Source organism: Tursiops truncatus, chromosome 15 (genome assembly GCF_011762595.2).
Source record: "Tursiops truncatus isolate mTurTru1 chromosome 15, mTurTru1.mat.Y, whole genome shotgun sequence".
NCBI lineage: Eukaryota > Metazoa > Chordata > Mammalia > Artiodactyla > Delphinidae > Tursiops > Tursiops truncatus.
Window position 1 is genome coordinate 48,009,465 of NC_047048.1, and position 27,156 is coordinate 48,036,620.

The 27,156-nt window shown below is 39.3% G+C and overlaps 1 long non-coding RNA gene across 2 annotated transcripts in view; it reads right to left on the minus strand.

Annotated features, from left to right (window-relative positions):
• Window positions 1–9,393: 9,393 nt before the first annotated feature.
• The window catches only part of LOC109550904 (uncharacterized), a 376,468-nt gene continuing 358,705 nt past the window's right edge, over window positions 9,394–27,156 (minus strand). For both annotated transcript variants that reach the window (XR_012326211.1, XR_002177598.2), the window contains one exon: window positions 9,394–10,222. This is a non-coding gene — a long non-coding RNA (uncharacterized lncRNA). The remainder of the gene's footprint in view (window positions 10,223–27,156) is intronic.

Genomic DNA, 27,156 nt, shown 5'->3' on the forward strand with positions numbered 1-27,156 from the left:
GAGAGCAGCTATCCTGCTGAGTGGGAAACATATCCCTCCATGTTTCATATGAACAGAGTATTGAAACAGAGCAAGACCCTATGGGGCCTTCCCAGGGCAGAACACCCTCCCTGTTGTCCTCAGCCAGCCTTTTGTTTGTAGAAAAACTTTAGCCAAAGAATAAAAATGCAGAAGCAAAGGAAAGCAATCAAACAAGACCAAATAATAATAGTTTAGTCATTAAACAAAGTCAAGGACATTTAGTTCCTCCTCAAGGGCTACAGAGAATATTCTGAGCCATATCCTGTGAGCTGTTTTGTAGAGACTGAAACCCCCACCAGGTGGAAGAAGTTAACTGTGTGATGACCAGACTGTAACCATGACATAAACTGCCACGGTTCTGAGAACTGGCCTCAAAGAAACAGGAACAAACCGACCCTGGAACTGAAGATTAACTGTACTTAAAACAATCAAGATGATGCTGATCAGACCACCACATGACCAATTTCAAGATGACTGTCAGAGCTGACTCTGCTGTTTCTGCATGTAGCCCTCCTTTCTCCTATTCCTCCCTGAAACTCACCTTTAAAAGCTCTTGCTCACTGATCAGAAGTGGAGAGTTGCCCTTTGGACATGAGTCCACCTTCTCCCCTGGTTGCCAGCCTCCAGAATAAAGCAAACTTTTCTTTCCATCAACGTTACCTCTCTAGTACTGGCTTTCGAGCAGCAAGCTACCAGACCTGAGTTTCGGTAACAGTATCTGCTCCCCAAACCTGTGTACCAAGAACTGCTTTGTATCATCCTTCAATCTCACTATTGATGCTTTTTCTCCATCTCTGCAGTGTCCCTCCCTTCTTTGTGCTCACAAGAAAGTATCATGGGCATTGACATAGGAATTTAAGGCACACTGTTATTTCACCAACGTGTATTTTAATTGGCATTTTTTTTCATTTTTCTTTTTAGCTTGGTGGTAACACAAGAGGTTTAGTAGTTACACAAGTGTTTGGTTTATTATTTTTCTTAAAATGTGCAAGCACTTTTCTGTTTGTTGCATCAGTTTTGTACACGTACGTCATATTTCATAAGGTTCATAATGCATACAGAAACGTGTTTGCAAAAATCTAAGGAATAATTAGCAATTAAACATTTGTGTATCCACTATACAAATCAAGAAATAAAATATTACTGGCACCTCAAAGGCCCCCTGTGTGCCCCTTGCCAGTTGGAGTTCTTGCCTCCCCTGTGTGCCCCTTGCCAGTTGGAGTTCTTGCCTCCCCTTAAAGGTAACAAATACCCTGACTTTCGTGATAATCATTTCCTCCAAGCTTTATCTTTCACTGTAAAATGAAAGTCCTTGCCCCATGTTAAGTAATTTTAAGCACTCAAATCAGGTAGAAGTTTTATAGAATCAAGATCATTTCACCAGATATTTATTGTATATAGAGTATGCGCCAGACATTAAACTAGGAGCTAGGGGAATGCAAATTAATAAGACATAGTTTCTACCCCAAAGAAACTCATAGGGTGTTGGGAATACACTGGAGTACTTGAAAGCGTAAGAGGAATAAGTTTGGTCAGCCATAACTATAGTAATCCAAGGGGGATTGGAACTGCAGAGAAACAAAATATGGCAAGATTTCTCACTGCTTTGTCTCTCCAAGCCAGCACATGGGCTGGCCACTATTTAACTGGTGGAAGGGTGTGGTCAAGGCTTTTTCTAGAAAATGAAGGGTGTGGAGCAGAATGGGAATGGCCTCATATGTGAATCTGAAAGTGAGTGTGTTCTTTCTCTCTGGCACCACAAATGAAGTGTTTCCAGCCCATTTCTGAGACAAGGTTCACATGTGTCAGGGAAGGAAACTTTGGAAGCAAACTTCCCTCTTAATCTTCTAAGGGCTTAACAGGTGTTCCATTTTTACTTTTTTAATTTGGAAAATAAAGAGAATGGGCCACTGAGAAAATTCACTGGGATGGTGTTTGTGGGGGATTTGGCACAACCCTTGGCATCCAGGAAGCTTAACATACGCTAGCCCAGCCTTTGAAAGTTGTGCGTTACATTGTCTAGGCTATTCCTTTATCAAATAAAGAAAAAGAAGAATAAAGTGGGACTAAAGAGGGCAATGGCTGGGTCAATGACAGGACATGGCACTAAAACAGGTCAGCACTCATGCTTCTATACATTGCGGATCTGTTGAAAGAAAGAAAAGTGATAATGTCATTTAATTCATGACAAAAAACGTTGCCTGCAAATTAAAGTGTGAAAACTGATGAATGGTAAATTATGATTTCGGTTAAACATAGGAACTCTTATCAGCACCCTGTTACCTCTATCTCTAGAGTCTGGCTGTTGATTTGCAAACAGGCCTCAGTACACAGAAGGCAAGGAGAGAGGAAGAAAGAGTCAGACCACTGCAGACTGGCAGGTGGCAGGATGAATACACAAAGGAAGTTACAGATGAAGCTTAATTTGGGTGGCCACAAAACAAATAGATCTCTGCACCTGCCCACCAGACCCTTAAAAGTTTACATGGAGACCATAACTGGGTTCAGTCAAGTATCCTATCTAGATGATATCAAGAACACCTTACTCATTCAAGACTCTGTCCTTGAAAACGGGTCCCACTGAGGAAACAATGGGTAGAGTGTGCATTCTAAGGACAGAAGATGCGGAGTCTCCATGAAGACTTAAATATGACATGACACCATAAAACTCCTAGAAGAGAACATAGGCAAAACATCCTCTGACATAAATCCTACCAATGTTTTCTTAGGTCAGTCTCCCAAGGCCATAGAAATCAAAGCAAAAATAAACAAATGGGACCTAATCAAACTTATAAGCATTTGCACAGCAAAGGAAACCATAAACAAAATGAAAAGACAACCTATGGGCTGGGAGAAAATATTTGCCAAGGAATTGACTAACAAGGGCTTAATTTCCAAAATATAAAAACAGTTCATACAACTTAATAACAAAAAAAACCAAACTACCCAATCAAAAAATGGGCAGAAGACAAATAGACATTTCTCCAAAGAAGACATACAGATGGACAAGAGGCACATGAAAAGGTGCTCATCATCGCTAATTATCAGAGAAATGCAAATCACAACTACTGTGAGGTACATACCACCTCACACTGCTCAGAATGGCCATCATTAAAAAGTTTACAAATAACAACTGTTGGAGAGGGCAATTGCCCGGGACCAGATCATGGGGTCAGCCAGACATCCCATCTTCTTGATGACCTCCTTCAACACTGGCTCAGACACTTCCTCAAACTCTAGCAGCCCTCATTATTTTCCCACATTTCTGGTATTGGTAAGTACATTTTTTTTTTTTGTACTGTAGTACTGCATTGATATTTATCTCCCTTACTGATCTTATTTCTTATTTGTTAATTTTAAAATTTTTCTTGCATTGTTATCAAAATTATAGTATAATAGATAAAAATTAAGATTAGTGGCTGGATAAAGGTGGGTTCAAATCCTGCATTCATTACTTACTGTGTGATGCTGCAAATTCCTTACCTCCTGTAAAACTCATCTAAAAAGGGGGCATAATAACACAGCTTCATAGCTATATTGCGAGGATTAAATGCAAGAATTTCAGTAGTGAATTTATAATAAATAGTGACTATTGTCATTTTGTCCCCAATTTTATTCTAAGAATGTTGCCTAGGTAGACATGTGGCATTCTTTTTCCTATTGCCCTCAGAACAGAGGAAAGAGTTTGCTGATAGAATCTACTCAATGGGTGTTTGCTGATTGGTTGCTATGGACCCAATGCCAAGATGTATACCAATCCTGTCCTCAGCACCACGGGGCTGCTGCTTTCTATTTCAAAACTCCCTAATTGGAAGAGTTGGCTACAAGTATTGTGTAACAATACACAATTGAGGGAAGTAGGCAAGGGGCTTAGCGACAGTGCTTGTGTTTTCCAGTGATTATGAGGCAACACCATGCTGCTTATTAAATAAACATGTCTAGTTGACAAAATGGCTGTCCCTGACTTTGACAAAAAATGACTGATGAAACTCATTTCCTATAGGGAAGTGCTCCAATGAAAGGCAAAGTCTAATCCTAATATTGTTTAGCTGACTGAGTTCTTTGTGTCTGTAACGGTTCTGTCATTTAATTGACATCTATTTCACCCAAATCGTCTGCTACTCCTCCAGCAATGTGATCTGTCAACCCACACAGCATGATTCCTGAACCTAAATATTGTGGTAAGAGAGGCCATGGTAGGGGGGCTGGCTGAGTGGGTGTTAGTGTGGACAGTGCTACAAAAGCTCAAAGGAACACATCACCTGTTTGGAGATTTTGTGCTTTTGCCAGGAAACTCTGAATTACAACAAAGAGGGTTTACAGGGTAGTGTCACTTTGGGGCAAGGATTTAGCAGTCACACAAGTCAAATCACTAACATGGCAAACAATCATGGGTTTGAGGTGTTTTAGAGTTTGTGATCCCATCACCTTGAAGCCACTAGTTGGTGATTCCCATTGGGTAATCCATTGTGAATCTCATCTCATCATCCCTCGGTTAGAATTTGCTGCCTTTGTCAGAATGGAAATTGGTCTTCTTACTGCAAGGACATACAAGGTGCACTTATCAAGACAGATGTGCTCTGGTAAGTGATTCTAAACTTACTAGTCCCTTATATGCTTCTTTATATACAAGTAGTTCCCTTGGGAAGTTATGTAAATATTCAATGTTATTGCCATTTCCTACAAAACGTTTGAAACCCCTAGGGCTATGCAACTCTTATAACTGGAAGGACATGGCCTTTCAATTTGATATCAGTGGGACTTGAGATTGGATCTGCTTCTGCCACATCCTAGTAATGTGGTCTTATGAAAATCACTGAGTGTCACCAGCAAGTAGGGATGATGGATTTTGAAAGAATTTCCCAGAATGATGTTTGGAACATACCAGGCATGCAATAAATGTTAGTTTTCCCTTAGTCTGGAGTTAGCTTTGGATTAAATTTACCAGTCCATTTAGAAAAATCAGTTTCATTGTATTCCAATCACAAACTTCTTTTGATATAGCTTCAGACCCTCAATAAATGTTTATTGAAAGACCAAGCCATAGATGAGAATTCTACTCTGAAAGTTGAAATTTTCAAGTTGTTAAAGGTTGGCAGCTCACCAAAATCTGTGTCTGGTTTTCCAAGAGAGGAATATGCTTTGTATGGTAAATCTCTGGTGTAAATATTTTTTTAAGTCACTTTAGGTTTTTTTTTTTTTTTTTTTTTTTTTGCAGTACGCGGGCCTCTCACTGTTGTGGCCTCTCCCGTTGCAGAGCACAGGCTCCGGACGCGCAGGCTCAGCAGCCATGGCTCATGGGCCCAGCCACTCCACGGCATGCGGGATCTTCCCGGACCGGGGCACGAACCCGTGTACACTACATCGGCAGGCGGACTCCCAACCACTGCGCCACCAGGGAAGCCCCACTTTAGTTTTTAATCATGCTTTGTCTATAAAACCTTTTCTGTAATTCAAGACAGTCTTAATTCCTCACACTGAAGGAAGCCTCCACAACAGAATGAAGAATAAAATATGAGACTCTAGAAACACATAGAGGCAAACTAGGGAGCCCTAATGGCAGAAGAAAAGGCTTCTCATATTATTCGACATTCAATGTAAAAATAGAAATAGTTTCACATACAACACACGTATAGTATTTATTTTGGCCTTTCTAATAAAATATAAGTATCAACATTTTTATCCCCACTTTTACAGAAATGAAAACAAGGCTCAATGAAGTGAAAATACCCAGGTTATAAAAAGAGTGGTGGACCTAGATCTTCCTACACTAATTTCCCCATTGTTTCCACTTGACAATCATTTTATTTCTATTTGGTCAAAGACTGGTCCTGCCATCTCCTCACAGTGTTTGTTGGTGCCAGTTTTTCAATGTGTTTATTTATTTATTTTCCTTAATTGTAGCGTACACACACACACACACACACACACACACACTTTATAATGTTCAAATCTATACACCCAGGCATCAAGAGTTTTACTTCATCAAAATCATTTACATCTTTACACTATAACTTTTCACTGCATGAGCAGTTTGCAGAAATTACACTATCCCCATCCCCCTGTTCCTGGAATGAAAGCAGAGGGCTTTTTTCATTTCCTGTATCAAAGGGTTTCAGTTTTTCAGGTGAAGGACATAAATGAAGTGTGTTATCTTGGAATAATATTAACATAAGTTAAAATGAGGGATACTTCTCCTTGGAAAGGTTATCCTGATTTCAAAGTTTCAAAAGTAATTAAGAGCACAGACCTGCTTGGGGCCCCATTGGTTGTCTGTGACTTCACTTTTTGTCATTCTGTGTCTGGAAGACAGATGAGGCAGACCATGCAAAATTCCTGATACATTAACTCTTGGGGAGACTTAGACCAAAGTAGAAACTGCTGTTCTATTTGTATGGAAGTAAGGACAAACAGAGCCTGTTTTTCAGCAGCATCAAAACATACCGTAACAAGAGAAAATGCATTAGCCTTGTTATTGGGCTCAGATAGACAAAATATTCAGGTTTTTTGATAGAATTCACTCTTATTTTCTACTTGAACACCAAATTCAATTAAAATAAAGTGTGTGTTGATGCCATTTTCCATCAGGACTCATAATTGGAAGCTCTGAGTGTAATACCCCTTTATGCATCAAATCAAAAATAACGATCTTATCTGTAAGACATATAATTTGCCCTTGTCAGTTAAGCAATGGTCGATTTTCTTCTCAGTTCTGATTACTCTGAACATAGATAATGAGTTCTCTTTCCAATTTTTGTTGATTTCCTCCTTGTCCTATAGAAAACTATTGATTTCCATTTTCCTGTTCAGTTACTAGATGATTTTATCCTTCCTTTGATTTTACCTAAAGCAAAACATTTTCTTTTCAAATTATGGTTTTCTCTGGGTATATGCCCAGGAGTGGGATTGCTGGATCATATATCATATACAACTCTATTTTTAGTTTTTTAAGGAACCTCCATACTGTTCTCCGTAGTGGCTGCGCTAATTTACATTCCCACCAACAGTGTAGGAGCGTTCCCTTTTCTCCACACCCTCTCCAGCATTTATTGTTTGTAGATTTTTTGATGATGGCCATTCTGACTGGTGTGAGGTGATACCTCACTGTAGTTTTGATTTGCATTTCTCTAATAATTAGTGATGTTGAGCATCCTTTCATGTGCTTTTGGGCCATCTGTATGTCTTCTTTGTAGAAATGTCTATTTAGGTCTTCCACCCATTTTTTGATTATATTATTTAATTAATTCATTTATTTTTTGATATTGAGCTGGGTGAGCTGTTTTGTATATTTTGGAGGTTAATCCCTTGTCAGTTGCTTCATTTGCAAATACTTTCTCCCATTGTGAGTGTTGTCTTTTTGTTTGTTTATGGTTTCCTTTGCTGGGCAAAAGCTTTGAAATTTACTTAGACCCCATTTGTTTCTTTTTCTTTTTCTTTTCACTACTCTAGGAGGTGGATCAAAAAAGATCTTGCTGTGATTTATGCCAAAGAGTGTTCTGCCTATGTTTTCCTCTAAGAGTTTTATAGTGTCCAGCTTTACATTTAGGTCTTTAATCCATTTTGAGTTTATTTTTGTGTATGGTGTTAGGAAGTGTTCTAATTTCATTCTTTTACATGTAGCTGTACAGTTTTCCTAGCACCACTTATTGAAGAGGCTGTCTTTTCTCCATTGTATATTCTTGCCTCTTTGTCATAGATTAGGTGATCATAGGCTTGTGGGTTTATCTCTGGGCTTTCTATACTGTTCCACTGATCTATATTTCTGTTTTTGTGCCCCAATATTCACTGCAGCACTATTTACAATAGCCAGGACATGGAAGCAACCTAAATGTCCATCAACAGAGGAATGGATAAAGAAGATGTAGTACATATATACAATGGAATATTACTCAGCCATAAAAAAGAACAAAATAATGCCATTTGCAGCAATATGGATGGACCTAGAGATTGTCATACTGATTGGAGTAAGTCAGACAGAGAAAGACAGATATCATATAATAGCGCTTATAGGTGGAATCTAAAGAAAAGGGTACAAATGAACTTATTTACAAAACAGAAGTAGAGTCATGGATATAGAAAACAAACTTATGGTTACCAGAGGATAAGGGGGACAGGGATAAATTGAGAGATTGGGATTGACATATATACACTACTGTATATAAAATAGATAACTAATAAGAACCTGCTGTATAGCACAAGGAAATCTACTCAATACTCTGTAATGGCCTATATGGGAAAAGAATCTAAAAAAGAGTGGATATATGTATATGTATAACTGATTCACTTTGCTGTATATCTGAAACTAACACAACAATGTAAATCAACTATACTCCAAAAAAAAAAAAAAAAGCAAAACATTTTCCGAATGTAACACAAAAAAATCCTTGGGAAAAAAAGGAATCTGGGCCACTTAAATGGATAAATGTTTTGTTGGCAACTCAGTTATCCTCTCTTTTGAGTTATCCATAGTGAATAGGGTAGTGAAATAGTGAACTTGTCATTCCCTGCTCTCCACCCCCAGCCTTCATTGTTACACACATACAGGAACCATCTGTATTACAATCAATACAGAATTTAGGTTTGGGGAGTAGAATTTAACCAATGGTGAGAAAATCAAGTTTTGTTTCCACAAAATAAAACAAACCTAAAAATACAAAGCACACCCCACATATACTTGCATACACACACATACAATATATTCTCTGATGAGATGTATAATAAGTGGGATTATTTTTATTCCATGAGAATTTTTGCCTGAGGAAAGGTGATTCAGGATGAGAGAAGGCCCACACTCCCCAGGGTTTGCAGCAAGAGAGGCGTGACTGCAGCGGAGATGGAGACGCCCAGCTGTGGTCATCAGGCCCTCTGCATATCCTAGAACTGCCAAAAGCGGCTCATTGTAAACTTTTACAATAATGTCCCTAAATGAACTACACCTTCCTGTGTCCATGACCCTTTGAAATGTGACTGAGCCACTGAGGGGATCTCTTCTCTAAAGGGCAGGTCTATTTTCCTATCCTTTGAATCTGGTCTGGCCTCAGGACTTGTTTTGACCAACAGAATAAGGTAGAAGTGATATACAGTTGCCATGGGTAGGCATTTGGAGGCTTACAGCTTAAGTCTTTGCCCTCTTGAAACTGTTTCCTGAGACCACAATATTGAGAAGCAGCCCCGGATAAAACATCTCATGATGGAGATCCTCAGTGGTCCCCTGTCCCAGATGAGCCAGCACCCAGCAAAGCCATCAGATAAATGTCATTACCAAGCCATCAGATAAATGCCATTGCATGTGAGAGCCCAGGTGAGATACAGAAGAATTACCCAGGAAACCCACTGAAGTGTGAGACATAATAAATCATTGCATGTCTTTCTTTAACTTTTTATTTTGAATTAATTTTAGATTTATACAAAAGTTGCTAAAATAATATAGAAAATGTCCATAGACCCCTTACTGAGCTTCCCTTAATCTTATCATTGTATGCCACTGTAGTGCAGTGATGAGAACCAGGAAATTGATACTGTCACCTGAAGACCTTAACCAGATCCCACCAGTTTTTCCACTAGTGTCTTCTTTGTTTCCTGTATCAAAGGGTGTCAGTTTCCACATTGCATTTAGTTTTTGTCCCCTCAGTCTCCTCCAATCTATAGCAGTTCCTCAGTCATTCCTTATCTTTTATGACTTTGACATTTTGAAGAGAACTGGTCAGTTATTTGGCAAAATGTCCCTCATTTGGGGTTTGGCTGAGATTTTGCATTTTAGGAATGACGTGAAGCCCTTCTCCGTCCATCATATCAGAAAGTGCAGCATTTGAAGTTGGCTTATTACTAGTGCTGTTCACCTTGATCTACTGGTCAAGGTGGTTTCTTTCTGATTTCTCCATTTTTATGTTATTGTTCTTCCTTTAAAGCTAATAAATATCTTGGGACATATATTTTGGAATATGAATATGATTGTTTTAAGCTACTAAGTGGTTTGTAACTAATAGATAATAGATGGAAGGATGGATGGATGATAGATAGATAGATAAAATAGATAACTGATACAAGGCGCAAGACAGGCTGGGACTTCTTCTGGCGGGGCGAGGCAGTGTGACGCAGGGGATGGAAAAAAGAGAAAGCTCCATGTAAGCTTGAGTGTCTGTGGCAGTTTCGTGGGTGAAGAATTTAGAGGCATTCTGGTGCAGCGATATAATTTCAAGACCTAGAAAAGAAAGAAAAGACATTTTTTCTTTTTAAAATAAGAGCTTAAAGTGGGTTTTGACTTGACACTTGAGTAAGGGATTGAAATAATTTTAAAATTGAATAAAATAGAATAATTTTAAAATTAATTTTGGGTAATTTCAGTACAATTCTGTACCAAGACTAGGGCATATAGAGTCCCAGGGTTTCAGATCTGAGGGGTCTTTTTCTCCCCTTAATTGGTAGCTATAGGGTGCTGAGGCAGTGGGCAGAGCCAGACATCCTTTTAACAATGTAACAAAGCTGTTATCTTCATCACTCTATTTGTATAAGATGAATGGGAGTCTACCTATTGGACAGAGTTCTGCCATCCATGGGTAAAAAGCAAGGCAGGAGTGTGAGTCAGAATTTCCTTTCTTGGAGGGAAGGAGGCTGAACTCCCTATTGCTTTGTAATGGGACCTGTACAAGAAGGACCTGGCATGACATGGAACATGAATAACCCTCACTGTGGCCAATGAGAGAAAAAACGGACAGGCATCTAGGAAGTTGTGAGTAGGATCACAGGTTTTCTATATATAACAAATGGTTATTGAATTGCCTGGCACTGGAGATACAGCAGAAAGACAGACAGACAAGTTCCTTGCATTCATGGCTTTTCTATGGTAGTGCAAGAGAGTTTCAACAAACAAGTGCATCATTTGATATCTACTTCAGACAGTTCAATGCAGTTGTAAAGACAAGTAAAGTTGGGCAGAAGGAAAGAGAGTGAAAAGGTAGGGGAAGTTGCCGCTTTAGAAAGAGAGGTCAGGGAAGACATGTTGAGGATGTGACATCTGACTCCACAGGTGATAGAAAGCCATCAAGAGAGGACAATGGAGACCAGGCTGTGATGGTGACCCAACAGGTAGATGAAGCCCTGGGAGAAAAAGCCTGAAGGCATGAAACATGGCACCATGTAGAGTTACAGGGCAGGTAACATGCATTGAGGAAGATCCTTGGCAGATAACAGAGCCAGCTGTGGTCCCAAGACAGGGGACTCAGGTTGGGATCTGTGCATCACCTGGGTCTGCAGATAGACTTGAGGGTGTCCATGAACTTGAATGAGAAAAGGCTTAAACTGAATTGGATGTTAATACTATAGTATGGAAACAGATCAGTAGTTTCTAAACATTTCATCAAGAACACTTTCCTTTTTTAAAAAATGAAACCTACATAAATATTACTATGAAAATAAAAATACAGCACTTCTTTGGTTGAAGTAAGTGTCACGATCTCAGATAGGCTCACACATGGTCTCTCCTTGAAAGCCCAGTTCTTCACGGAACATAATTTGAAATCCTCTGTATTAGCACTTCTCGCATTTCCCCAGGCAAATACTATGCTGTCCACAAGCCTGTGAGTAGAAATACCAAGAGGTTTGGCTATGGCAGATGGGGTGATGCACAATAAGGAGGTGGGCAGGTCATGCAAACTGGTGTCCTCCCCGGGGTATGTGAAGAGTTAAATGGTGATTCTGTATGTCCCTCCCCAGATTTCCTTCTGATCAGCCTCACTGTGGCCAGATGCCTGACAATGTCCCAGAGTAGCCAGATATCTGTCAGGTCTGGACTGTCCCAAACTATCTTGAGCTAAGCATTTTTTAAAAAAGTGTGTGTGGCTTAGAAATGCAGACACAGAATTTTATGCTGTATATATATTACCACAATAAAAGAAAAAATAAATGCAGAAACTACTGATCAAAGGCATAATGCAATTTACCTAGCTTGAGAAAGCAATTTGCTCACTATTCCATAAGACCATACCATTATCCACGGACATAAAAATCACTTCTCAAGCTTTCTGTGCTGTGTGTCTTTGGGAAGAGATGACACGGGAAAAAGTAAGTGGAGATGTGAGGCAGCTTTTCCCAGTCCCTGACTGTAGTTTTCTTACTTAATTTACAATGAACTCATTTTTTTTCAATGGCTGTCTCTAGAATTTAGATCTTTGGTAATAAATCCCATCACTAAATATTTCCTTCGATTTTGTTAAAAGTGTTTTGCTTTCAATGTGAAGTCTTTAAGGAGCCATCTATATTTTTAAAATAATGTGAGAATGAATAGTTGTAAGTTCCTGTCCTTAAGTTTCTTAAGTGAAGAATTATCGCAATTGTGTTTCTGGAAAGTGCACACAAAAAACACAAATCTCAGATCCTTCACGAGTCTGTCATGAGCTTTTCGGTGGTTAATGTAAAAAGGAGATGGAATTTACCCAAAATAAGAGAGAATTTTCTGATAGATTTTTTTAAGGAGGAAAATAACAAAAAATAATCTTAGTAAGTTTTCTGTTACTAGAGAGGATTTAAGAATAAAATTTTTTTAATGCAAGAGCTATGTTAGACTTTACAATGTAAACTAATTAAAGGCTCCCCAGAGTAGTGCATTCAGTTTCCTTTTTAGCCACTTTTGCCAACTATCTGTTCCCCAAAAGATGATTAGAAGAACTTATTGATCAGACGAAGCTAAGATTATTAGACTTATTGCAGGAAGGTAGAATACCACCTTTACAGGACTTAGTAGTGTCTCAGTCAGGAAAAAGAAAGGGAGGATATGAATGTGTGAATGGTGTTTTAGGGCTCAGCAGGTCAGTTTTAAGGTGGGTTGGGAAGATGCAGAACTGATTGGATCTGCGGGTACATGCCCAGGAGTGGGATTGCAGGATCATATGGTATAACAGCTCTATTTTTAGTTTTTTAAGGAATCTCCATACTCTTCTACACAGTGGCTGTACCAATTTAGATTCCCACCAAAAGTGTAGGAGGGTTCCTTTCTCTCCACACCCTCTCCAGCATTTATTGTTTGTGGATTTTTTGATGACAGCCACTTGGACTGGGGTGAGGTGATAGCTCAACGTAGTTTTGACTTGTTTTTCTGTAATAATTAGTGATGTTGAGCATTTTTTCATGTACCTCTTGGCCATCTGTATGTCTTCTTTGGAGAAACGTCTATTTCAGTCTTCTGCACATTTTTTGATTGGGCTGTTTGTGGTTTTTTTTTTGCTGTACATGGGCCTCTCACCGTTGTGGAGCACAGGCTCCAGACGTGCAGGCCCAGTGGCCATGACTCACGGGCCCAGCTGCTCCGTGGCATGTGGGATCGTCCCGGACCAGGGCACGAACCCGTGTCCCCTGCATCGGCAGGTGGACTCTCAACCACTGCGCCACCAGGGAAGCCCTGGGCTGTTTGTTTTGATGATATTAAGTCACATGGGCTGTTTGTAAATTTTGGTGACTAATTCCTTGTCAGTCACACCATTTGCAAATATTTTCTCCCATTCTGTGGGTTGTCTTTTCATTTTATTTATGGTTTCCTTTGCATATATCCAGAGAAAAACATGGTCCAAAAGGATACATGTACCCCAATGTTCATTGCAGTACTGTTTACAATAGCCAAGACATGGAAGCAACCTAAATGTCCATCAACAGAGGAATGGATAAAGAAGATGTGGTACATATATACAATGGAATATTACTCAGCCACAAAAAAGAACAAAATAATGTCATTTGCAGCAACATGGATGGACCTAGAGATTGTCATACTGAGTGAAGTAAGTCAGGCAGAGATGGTGAAGTATCATAAGATATCTCTTATATGCAGAATCTTAAAACAAATGATACAAAATAACTTATTTACAAAACAGAAACAGACTTGCAGACTTAGAGAATGAACTTATGGTTACAGGGTGGGGGAGGGTGAGAGGAAGGGATAGTTAGGGAGTTTGGGATTGACATGTACCAGCTACTCTATTTAAAATGGATAACCAACAAAGACCTACTGTGTAGCACAGGGAACTCTGCTCAATATTATGCAACAACCTAAATGGGAAAAGAATTGGAAAAAGAATAGATACATGTATATCTGTATCACTTTGCTGTACATCTGAAACTAACACAACATTGTTAATCAACTATATTCCAATATAAAATAAAGAGTTAAAAAACTGATTGGGTCTGGACAGAGTTTATGACATAAAAGCTTTTGATGGCTGAGCAAAGTTGGTCAGGGTCTGGAGGAAACACTTGATAAGCCCTATGTTAGTCATGACATTTAAGTAACTTCTGTTGCTTACACTCTTATATTCCTGGAAGAAGTCTTTCTGGAGCCAGGAACTAAGTTATATTGCTTGTTTTCAGTACTTCTTAACATTGAGAGAGAAAAATATCCCATCTCAATACTGCTTAACATGGAGACAGGAAATTATGATGATTTCAGTTCTCATTTCCAACCCTGCCATTCTGTATTTCTCTTCTTTGCTATGGCAACATTTTCAGGAAAGTAGTAATAATGATCAATCTCACTTCTGACTTTTAAAATCATCTGTTCAACAATGAAAATACAGAAGTAATTAATATGCAGAACCAAAAGTTTTCACCCTCACCTTGTATTTGATTTGACACATTGTGTAGTCACTAAAGACACTTGTTCATTTAATAAGCACATTTTGAGAGCACATTACTTGTCAGTTGAACAGTTAAAAAAAGAACAACCAAAAGCGATTTTGTGTCCAAAGTATGTACAGGAAAATACATTTATTGTAAGATCTAGAACTGTTCTAAAATACAATGTTTATTTTTTTAAAAAATCACAAACTCTGAGAATAATTTTGGACAAACATAGACTGAGTCATTGGGACAGACACACAGTAGTAACATAAAAGATGTCTACTATAACCAGGAAGGCTGAGCACATTTCCATGATGTCAAACTACTTGCATGGTTCTTCTAAAGACTAGTGGATCTGGATGAGGCATAAGGATGGCACCAACATCTGATACTCAAATCTGCACATATGCCCTATAGCTATGGAAAGATGTCGCTTGGTCACAGAGAAAATCCTCACAAGTTTTCAATCCTGAGCCTTTCGTCAAAAGATAGGGATGAACATCACATAACCTTGAAATAGCACTGCTTGGCTCATTTAAAGTGACTGTCTATTAATGCTGACATTTTCTGTTGAATACCCATTGTATGGCTTCGGGCAATAGGCTGTGGAGTGCGGGGGAGGGGGGAAGAACAGGGCAAAAAAGCAACTTGAGATTTGCAACCTTACTGTGACTATGAAATTACGAAAAGGAGCCAGGCTTGTCCACACTGGCCACAGGTAAGTGTAGCTATAACTAAAATTTACAGGATGGGTAAAAAGAATCACATCGGCAGAGTACTGTAAATCCTGGTTACCCAGTCACCCCAGCAAATTCCTAGTGGATCATCATGTCCCTGAGTTTAAGTGTTTTTTCTTAAGACGTAAAGGTAAGTGACAGGTTAGAAACATAAGCAGGCAGTGAAATCATTTCACTTCATGAATTTAGAATGGGTGGAATGGGAGGAATAACGCACAAAGGGGAATTGAATAGACGCCTGCAGGAAACTTTCATTCAAGGTCCTATAAGAGGTCACACTTTGAACAAGGTTGTAGGGATACTGGGATAGAAAAACACATCCTTGGTATCAAAGAGGCCACTTCTACAAATGGAGAGAATCTGATAATCTGTAGCAACACATGAAACTACTCCTCCAAGAGAGGTAAGCCTGGTGCGGACTGAACTAAATAGGTGTTATATGGTGTCTTGAGATGTCTGGATTTTATCCTGAGGGAATGGGAGGCCATGGAAGAACTATAAATGAACTCATCATTTTTTTAAAATTCTGGAAGTATTATCATGGTTGCAGTGAGGAATTAAGTTATGAGGCCATTGCAAATATCAAGCTAAGAGATGGATGAAAGCTTCTACTAAGGCAATAGTCATAAGGATGGAATAAAGGAGTCAGTGGAACACTGGCATTCTAGCATGTGGACTGAAAGAGAGAGAAGAGTCAAAAATCCTTCCCAGTTGTCCGTTTTAAGCAGCAGGATGGAAATTAATGGATTCAGTAACACAGGGAGTGATGGGGAAGCAGCAGTGTCATAGGTTGGCCTCCCTGGACATGGGCTCTGGGATGCAAAACCTATACTAGGAAGTTCTCTCAGAAGATAGACCTATGGGAAGAAAGGACAGTGGTACTAGGAGCAGGGAAAGTCTGATCCACAACTCAGTGGTTGAAACTGAGTCCTCAGTTGACCCTACGAGAGCCAGAGCAAGCCCTTCAGAGTTGTTCTAAATTGAGAAAAGGGGACTAGACCTCTATATCTCCATGACACCCCTTTATTGGCCACAGGCCACCCCCCCCCCCCCCCAGGGAAGTGGCACACCTTTGAGAAAATCAGTTTCCTACTACAGCCTAGGACAATTTCCAGTAAGGGATGGAGCTACAGGTATCCTCAGCAGCAGGGGGATAGCTGTGTTTACCCTAAGGAGGGAATCTCCCCCCAACCATAAGGTTGCTGTTGTTGTGACGTTGTGTTGTTGTTTTGAAGGGAGTTAAGAAACCCATTCATTTTTTAAAATAAAAAGTTCCTAGTCTCCACATTCAAGAAGGAACAAAATGGACTCTTTTCCTCCCCATAGCAACAAGTAATCATCTGAAATAGGTTTTAAATTGGTCCCAATTGATATCATTATCTAGGCTAGCCCATCTGCAACAGGCTCATCGGAGTACCCATACTTCCTTATCTTGAGTTGGGCTCCCCTGTGGGATATCCCGATGTGGATGCCCAGTGGGCAATTGAACACATGCGTAAATGAGAATGAGCTGGGAAGAGAGGGGGAAAGAGGTCATGTAGTCATCAGTTCACCGACAGGAGCTGGTCCTGCGAGAGCAGAGACATTTCCTGAGAGTGTGGAAAGCGAGGAAGAGAAACAGGTCTGGAAACCTAGGAAACCATCAACACTTGCAATATCTATCCAATTTCAATGTGAATATGAATCATCTGAGGGTCTTTTAAAACCGAAGATTCTGGGATCCTGTGGTATAGAGATTCTACATTTCTAGAAGACTTCCAGGTGTTACATATGTTACTGGTCATTGGATCACACTAAGAGTGACAATGAGTTGAAGAATGGGAAGATGAGAAGACCAAAAAGATGAAGGAAAATCTAAGGAGTTCAAAGGAGAAAAATGTGGTGGTGATGTCCCAAAAGCTGAGACAATTAAGGGTCAAGAAGGCAGGGGCATTTGTCGTGTCTACATCTGCTCAAATCTACGCATGGTTTGAGCAACAATGGGAAGACCCCAATTGCCTAGAAATTCCTGGTTAAACCACACACTTCTTAGCCTCAGAATAATATAAAAACCCTTGAGCCTTTTTAGCAGGTATCCGTCTACCATATTAGTCCATAAAGGCTGTGTTACTAAGAAACAGAACACGGGAAGAAGATAAAGCGGTGATGGGGGAGGGGATGATTTATGCTGATACTGGGGAAGAGGAGGAGGCAAAGGAATAGATCAGAACTGGATAGAGGGCTGTAGAGGGGACTGTGAGAACCCAAGAAAAGGACAGTAGGGAGAAAGGAAGGAGTTCTGTAAGCACAGAGAAGGAAAAAGAAAATAGACATTGCTCTTTCAAAATCATTGCCAAAAATCAATCCTAAACCCATGAAGCACAGGAGAGGAATGAGCAAGCATCTCAAATACACATAGACCTTCATACATAATTTTGAAGGAGTGGGTCCCTTAGTTTAGGTTTCCGCCCAAAGAAGAGTGGGGGCAGGTAGTTTATTTGAAAAGTTATGCTATGAAGCAAGGACAGTAACACAGGCAAGCAGGCAAGACAGTACAAGTGCACATGATCAAGGTCACAGCTGTCAGCCAGGGCTCACTTCTGCCAGGACTTCTGAGAAGCTTACAGAAGGCATCCCCACGTGTCCTTCAGTAGATCCGCCACCTCCCATTGGTGGAGTCTTATCCCCTATGGGTATTAACATCCTAACATTCTGGCCTGCCCTTCCTGTGGGTTCAGAGGAGGCCCTGAGCAAATGGGCAAGGAGACATGCACATCCTGTGCTGGACAGTGGACGCTGCCTGCAGATATGAGGTTAACCCCAAGTGGAAACGTCCACTGAACCTGCAGCTGAAATCAGAGGCGGGATGAAGGATGTGATACAATATACCAAAGGCATCGACCGCAAGGCAATAAAATTAGTGGACCTGTAGATATATTTTAAGGCAGTGCACTTTGCAGTTTCCAAGGCTGGATGGTAATACAAAACAGTGGTTACCTGGGGTTGCCTGGTAGGAACTGAGCAGTGTGGAAGCTACAATCAGCCTGTTACCTCCATGCAAATAGATGATGCTCTTAAATACTTCCCCTGCAATTCTGTTATTCCCAGTTAATGGGCCAAACTGAACCTTTGTAAGCCCCAATACAAGAGGTAAACTTCAGCTGGGTCCGTGCCAAAATAATCACATATCCTGAATTAGTCAGATGTGAATTAACGACCTTTTAGCCGCGCTGGGTTTTTGTCAGACATATTGATCCTGGAGTGAAACAGCCCATTAACTGCTATAATTAAGACGCAGTTTCTGTGTGAAGATGAAGGGCCTGGGCAGCAGCAAATTGCAAGATGCTTGTTCCTGTGAGGCTGACCGACAGGAGATCAGGCAAGGATTGTGCAGGGGGAGTTTCTCTTGTTTTCCTCCTGACAGGAAATGACAGCCAAGTTCCAAATGAAACAAATGAAGTTTACACAATTATTTAGAGCCTGAAAGCAAGAGGAGCTTCACATCACAAATTACTGGTAGAAATCGAGTTTTCCTACCAGGCCAAAGGAAGCTGTTTTGTATTCAGTACACCCTCCCCTCTGCTTGCCTGCTTTCCAATAATCAGGGTTTCTCTCCTTTTTTAATTATAGCTCCTCTCACCAGAGAATTGCATTATTTGGGAAGAAACAGTTTAATAAGTGTTTGGAGTGTTAGCAAAAAAAAACCCACAAGAAGGAGCATTAAGTAATAGAAGCCAGGCAGAGACCCCGTAGGGGCATCTGGAGGGGAGCTGCTGGCTGTGGCCAGGACTTTGCAGAATAGCCATGGCGGGAGGGATCTGGAGCAAATTGCTGGTGGGTGGGTAGGAAGCAAACGTGGACACTGCTGCATTTTCTTTTTGAAAGATTCAGGAAATGTCCCATTTTTCTCTAATATAGTTGGCATGGATGCAATTGTTTTCTTCTTTTTTTTGAGGAAGGTGAGGGGGTCCTGAGGACTTGGAACAGGTGAAAACACTGCAAACAGATATTGCAGGATGACAGCCTGGCACCAGGCTTAGCACAGATGAGATCCTCTGAAGAACAAGCGGAAAAAAGAAAACACACCAACCCACCTTCTGCACAGGAGAGAAAGAAGAGAGGGAATTCAAGGGGCCAGATGTGGTGCAAGGTGCCTTCTCTGTCTTACCATGTGACACCTTTAAAATCCTTGGGGGTGTGGATTGGTTTTATTCCCATTTTAAGGAAACTGAATCTCACTGATATTAAATGACTTGGCCGAATTTAGCTGTAAGTAGCAAGTCCAAAATCTGAATACAAGTTTGCTCCAACTCCTAAAATTGCCTTGCAACAATGTTTGCTTGCATTTTTATTTATTTAGTTTTTAAGATTTATTTATTATTTATTTATTTGTTTATTTTATTTTTGGCTGCGTTGGGTCTAAGTTACAGCACACAGGATCTTCGTTGAGGCATGAGGAATCTTTTGCTGTAGTGCGCAGGCTTTTCATTGTGGTGCGGGCTTCTCTCTAGTTGTGGAGTGCTGGTTTCCCCTCTCCAGTTGTGGTGCACAGGCTCCAGGGCACGTGGGCTCTGTATTTGTGGCACGCCGGCTCTAGTTGAGGTGCGTGAGCTCAGTAGTTGTGGCGTGTGAGCTTAGTTGTCCCGCAGCATGTGGGATCTTATTTCCCTGACCAGGGATCAAACCCATGTCCCCTGCATTGTAAGGGGGATTCTTTACCACGGGACCACCAGGGAAATCCCTGCTTGCATTTTTAAAAAGTATGTGGTTATGTACACATGCCGAATTTTATGGGCTCATTTAAAGGTATGAATACAAAGCATCGAGTCTGCTTGTATGGATATCTAAAGGATGTAGTTATAGTGATTATTGTCAGGCACCAAAAAAATGAAAGCATTTTATCTGACAGGAAAGAAAAAACACATGGAATTTAGATATGTGTCAGGTGTGGAGTCACTGTCATTTACTGTGAATATCACCTAAGGGCCGTGATCAGTGATGCTCAGTAGGCTGGAACTCTCCTTATAGCAGGTAGCTGAGGGGGTGTTTCTGAACCTCAGATCCCAGGAATTCCCTGTGGGCAGCCCCCGTCAGCACGGGCAGAGATGAACATTGGTCTTGATCAGCTTAAAATGATAAGATGATCATGGGGAAATTGACAAGGGGTCGGAATACTAACTTTTCAGGCAAATCAAGATTTTAGAATGTTTCACTTCCTTTCACTGGTGCTCCAGTAGCTATCAACACTCATGCTGACCTTGAACTTGCACCATCCTTCCTAGGAGGAACTGGAGGTATCTGGATGGCAAGTATGAGACCACCATAGTGGATGCTGCTGCTGCCCCATCCAGACCCCCTTTCCTGGGGTGACACATCCATCTCCAGCCGCTGCTAACAGCTCCCAGATGCCCCCTTCCCCTAAGAACTGGCCAGAACAGGAGCTGTCTTGACTGGGAAGTGACTGTTCTTTATGGCCAAGCCGCATCCTTGTTACGCTGAGGGAAGACTACAGACAACACCTGGCTAGCATGTGGTACAAAAGTCCAAACCCCTCAGCTCATGGACAGACAACTCTGGCAAAACTCATGCAGCTGAGCTGCCTGCAGGATCAGGCTGAAGTTAGTCACCAATTAAGCCCACGTCTTTGCTGGCTTCTTCCCCAGTCCTATCCTGCTTCCCTCATTCCTTTACAGGTTTCTCCTGAGGGCTCATCCTCAATAAATCACATACACAGGAATCTGTCTCAGGTTCTTTCCCTTGGGAAACTGGCCTAAGGTAGCTATCCTTTTTGACCCAGTCTTAAGTGATGCCCCAATGGAATTACCATTGTCGGGGTTGGCTTAGTTCATGGTCTGATTTGGGATCAAGGCAATAAGAAGAATCCCCTTGACTTCTAAACTATTTCTACACTATAGCTTGTTAGTAGTTGAAGTTACTTAAAGAGAAGCAAGCTTTTCATTCTAAACTTAGATTTAAGATTTAAAATACAAAAACTTTAAGGAAAGAAAGCATTTTAAAAGGACGGCATCTCTGGCATTCTAAGTGTTTGGAAAGGAGAACAAGGAAAAAGATATGAAAGAGCTGATGTACATGACATTTTGATTTGGCAATTTTGATGTTGCAAAATGGAAATGGTGGCTTAAATGCAGCTGTTTTTTTAATATAGATCATTTTGAGTTTGGTCTATACAAAACCCTGACCTCATCATTGACTGTCACTTTATTGTTAATATCCGTGCCTGGAGTGGGGAATATAGGTTAAGGTAGGTGTTCATTATGTACCTCTTTGCTGGACCATTCCCATCACATAAAAATATCTTGTTATTTCTCCAATTTAAAAAATCCTAGATCTTCAAAGTTCTAATCACAAGAAAAAAAATTTTGGTAACTGTGTATGGTAATGAATGCTAGCTAAACTTATTGTGCTAATCATTTTGCCCTATATACATATATCAATTCATCATATTATAAACCTAAAATTAATACAACATTATATCTCAATTATATCTCAATTAAAAATTATTTGCTCAGGGTCCTCACAGATTCAATGGACCACCCAAATCACTAAATACAGGAAAGCTGTCCACTGAAAAGGACCACTCACATTGGACAGTTATGTAAATGAGAAGTAAACCTTTATTGGTTTAAGCTAACGCTATTTTAGAGTTTATCAAGCAACCAGCACTTCCCCATTACTCCACTTTTTGTGTGTCACTGCTAATCATCCTTAAATACGTGGTCCCACACATCTCCACAAACCAAAAAAAAAAAAAAAAAAAAAGAAGAAAGAAAGAAAAAAAAGCCGTTTCTTGTTCACCCATACAGCAAAACTCGTGTGTCATTGTCTATCCTTGCTAATCCGAAGTATGTCTTTCCAAGCTCTCTTGAACACATTCCAATCTGGTTTTTTCCTCACCATTTTCTGAAAACCGTGCTTGTCGATATCACTGGTGACCTCTGTGTCGCCAAAGCTAAAACCAGTGGTCAGCACTCACTTGGTTTGTCAGCTGATCACTCTATTTTTTGACATATTTTCTCTCTGTATCTTCCAGGACACCAGTCTTGCCTGGATATCCTCCTCCCTTCCTGGCTTCTCATTCTCAGTCAACTTTCCTAGTTTCCCTTTTCCTCCCCTCCCTCTAAATATGATAACACCTTGGAATTCAGTCCTTGGACCTGTTCCCTTTTCTGTCCAGAGTCATATCCTGACTTATCCCACCAAGATTCATGCTTCACACATGCAATTCCCTGCAGAAGAATCCTGATTAATATCAGCAGCCTGCTTCTCCTTGCCCCCTCCCCAGCTTTAGATGTTAATATTCAAATTCTTACTTAACACCTCCTCTTGGATAGCAAACTTAGCATGCTTAAAAAGACCTCCTGTTATTCCCCACTCTAAACTGAACTGCAATTTTCCCTTCTGCTGCATTAATGGCATCACTATCTTTACAGTGACTCAGACCAAAATATTTTGTGTCGACTAGACTCATCTCATTGTCTTGAAGCTCACATCCAATCCATCACTAAATCCTGAAGAATTAACAGTTAAAATAGATCTCCAGATTTTGACCACTTTTACTCCTCTTGCTGCCATCGCCTGGTTCAAACCAACATTATTTCTCATCTGGATTAGCTAGTAATTCATCTCCCTGCTCACAGTAGTCATGGTGATCTGGTTAAAAATCAAGTCAGACCACATCATAACTTTGCTCAAAATCATCCAAAGGTTTTTCCCAGCTCACTCAGAATAAAGCCGAAGTCCTTGCTAACCTCTAAGACCCTGTATGAACCGCCCTATCCCATTAATTATCTGACCTTATTCCCCTTCTTTCTTTTACACTCAAGCCATGTCGACCTTCTCACTGTTCCTTGAACACATCACAAACGTTCCCACTTCACAGGCTTTGCACCTGCTTTCCCTTCTGCCTAGCAAGCTTCTTCTGTAGATATAGCTATGCCCTGTTTCCTTCATTGTTTATGTTTTGGTAAAAAGTTACCTTCTTGATAAGGGTTTAGCTGTGTACCTCCGACACTTCATAACCCCTCTCCTGCTTTATTAACTACTCACAATACATTTAACACAAATGAACATATATGACCATAGCCCTATGTTTTTAATTATTTAGCTTTTTTTTCACTTTTTCCTCTCCAGGATGTAAGTTCCATGAGAGTAGAAACATTGGTCTATTGTGTTCGATGTCTATGCCATAGACACTAAAACAGTGTCTGGCACATAGTAGGTGCTCAATTAATGTTTTCTGTATGACTAAGTGAGTGAATGAATGTGTTTGAGCTGAACGGATGTCAAGGCAGGGTGAGGAATGGGTGATATGAACAGCATTTGGAATACAAAAGGCATCGATCAGTCAGTCATGTGTCCATCATGCTAACTTATCTCAGTAAGGGTGACAATTCATTTCAAACAACTTAAGCATCTTCTCATTCTTTAAAAATTTACCTGTATCTTAGAGTCTGAAATTCAAATTCCCTGATTTTTTAAGTCATAAAATGTTATATTACTTCAAGTAATAGATTTGAATGTCTAAAATAAAATATATTTGGTTTTACATTTTTAATTCTTAAAAAATTTTTATTGGCATATAGTTGATTTACAATATTGTATTAATTTTGAGGATACAGCAGAGTGAATCAGTTATACATATACGTATATCTACTCTTTTTTAGATTCTTTTCCTGTACAGGCCATTACAGAGTATTGAGTAGAGTTCCCTGTGCTATACAGTAGGTCCTCATTAGTTATCTATTTTATATACAGTAGTGTGTATATGTCAAATTCAATCTTCCAATTTATCCCTCCCCCTTACATTTTTAAATTTTGACAATTAGTATAATTAGTGAATCTGGGTGTCTGTTAAATTTTCTCATGTTTATCTTTAGTGATTGGGTATTTGTTATAATAAAGTTTTCAAATTTTTTGACATCAGTAGACCATCTAATGGTTGTTCAGAATTTTGTATGGACCATCAATTTTTAGCAAGCTAAAAAAAAAGTCCTCAAAATTTTAAATACAAAGGAAATCCATTTTATGTAAATAAATTTAAATTTAATAATAACTGTTTCATATGTTGAGAACAACAAAATTGTTTGCAAATTTTTACCAATGTTTTTATATTTAGCTTAATGATGGATAACCTGAGAAGTAGGTTGTTATCCACTCACTTGTTTCTCTTTTCACTATTATATTTACTTCAGACAAAACTAGAAAACCCTAACCCACAATTATGTGTCAGGAGGGACGGTGGCTCATGTTTGGCTTGACAGATAACTCTGGCAATTTAATTTGAACAAAGCATATGATGAACATATAATTGTGGATCTCAATGGAGATTACTTTCAGTGCTTTTGGTGCTGAATCAATCGTCACAACCCTCAAATTCTGAAAGGTTGCATATATCACCTCGCAAATGGATTCCTTGTTTTTATGCTGGTTGAATTCAGATCTGAAAGGTATTACTTGTTCATTTGTTTTCATCTTCTTTTGCTTCACTCAGGCCATCAAATTCTTTCACAAAAAGTAAATAAACTTACAAAATTGGGGGAGAGAACAAATTTTCAGCAATGAAGTTATTATACAAAATTGGGACATCAATTTCCTTCTTAGCAAAGCAATCAAGAAAAATATTAATTGCTGAAGAAAAGTTAAATTTTTAGTAATTGAACGATAGTACCAAAATTTGGATTTCCTTTAAAAATCCTGATGTATTCTAATCTTTGATTTTAAAATTGTTAGCTCTTGGCCCTGGGGTGATATGATTATCCTCCTAAAGACCCTAACACTATGAGATAGTACACTATGAGGAAGCAAGTGGAAAACATAGACATGTTTCCTCAGTCTTGGTCTAGGTTATGAGGAAATGCTTTTATCTCAACCTCCATTTCAAAGACTCACATGTTCACCATTTCTCTTGAAAGCCAACAGACTTCAGTGTGAAAAAGTAAAGTCTTATTTTATCTGTGTTTACTGATTATCATTTAGTTAATTGACAATTTTTACTGTGTTCTTCCAATATGAATTGTGATCAGGAGGCAAACTGTTGGCTGCTAACTGTTCTCTGTGAATAAATTCCTAGTGGCTAGGAATCTAGGCATGGACTCTAATCCTCACAGCAACACTGTTCTTTGTTGCCTATCTAGTGGGTCCTGTATTAACATTTATGTCAATGCATGCTCTCTAGTCTACATCAGTGCTCACAAAACAATCAGAAATTATCTTTTTCTCTAGTTTGAATTTTTAGCATAAAATAAAACAAAAATTTTTCCTCCATTTCTCCCTCTGTTGAGAATGTCTCCTGTGCTAAGACTTGATTCACATGCTATACATTTCTGGTTTCATCCAATTATAAATTGTAACACTTGTTAGCTCATGCACAGTAATTAGAGAGTAAATATAAAGGTGCAGAGCACAGTGAACAATAAAATGCACCAGGACACACAAGTTCAAATACTATTCTAAAGTAAATAGACAAAACTAAATGAAGAAAATTGGCTTTTGCCTTAAATCAAATATACAAAGACAGGGGAAAAGACAGATCAGTTTAACTCCAACTGGTGTCTATAAAATCAACTTAAAAAAAAAAAAAGGTGATTTTTGCATAGCTTTGGTCACAAATGTATAATATAATTTTTCTCACTTGAGGAACCCCAACTAAACTAAGATGATGGCTACCTCTAAGAAAGTACTGAGCAGATTCAAACAAATTCACCAAGGATACTCAACTGGTCCCTGTAATCTGATGACTTAGTGATACTAGCAGGTAGGTGATCAAGCAAAACATGCACATGGAAATATGCTAGACATGTAAAAACTACTCAGGGGATGGAACAGATCATCCTGAGAGTAAGGCTATAGGGACTCCTTTGATGATGCTTTTGAGTCAAATTGGGATTGCATTACTCATAACAGCCCACTGCTGTAAAGGATTATCCACCAATATCAATGTATAAAGGAATTTTGGTAACAGCTTTTTTTGGTCATGGCTTGTTCAGCTTCCTTTCTGTGCATTATACTTGTCATTAATTTCATGTTTAGTTTTACAGCATTTTGGCAATATAAGATTTATATTAGTTTTTGCTATAAAGAGAAAAACTGAATTTATGCACCTCTCTTTCTTATCTCACCTTTGACTTTAAGAGATAAAAATTTCCATTTTGTCCTGGTCCATTTGTTTGCATTTGTTCTGGAAAATATGTACAACTTTCTTTTATTTATTTTAAAATGACATGAAAACAGATGTCTTCATAACATACATTCAAAAGTTTCATAAGAGGCATATTTGGAAATGGAGGCTTTACTAGTCCAATAAAATTTTAATTTTTGACATTAACAATTGTATTTCCCATTTGCACTTTTAATTTATATCTACACGTGTGAAATTGTCAGTATATATAGATTCACATCCTGCATTCACACTAAAGACCTATTTACTATTTATGTCATAATTTTATCTGACTAATCTTTTTTGTTGTTGTTAATAGCACTTTTATCTTTAATGAAGTATTTCTGAGTCATCCATCTATTTTTATCCATTGGAGATACAACAGCACACACTAATAAGAATGAGACAATTTAACAGACATAACAATACACAAGCAACAGATTTTATTACTTGAATATTGAAAATACCACTGCAGAGAGAAATCAGTCCCATCTCTTAATTTCTGGGGAGGGGAGAGGGGTTAGAGGTTGAATCAGTTACCAATGGCCAGTGAGTTAATCAATTGTGCCTACATAACGAAGCCTCCATAAAAACCCAGAAGGGGGGGATTTCAAAGATCTTCCATGTTGGGGGACTAGAATG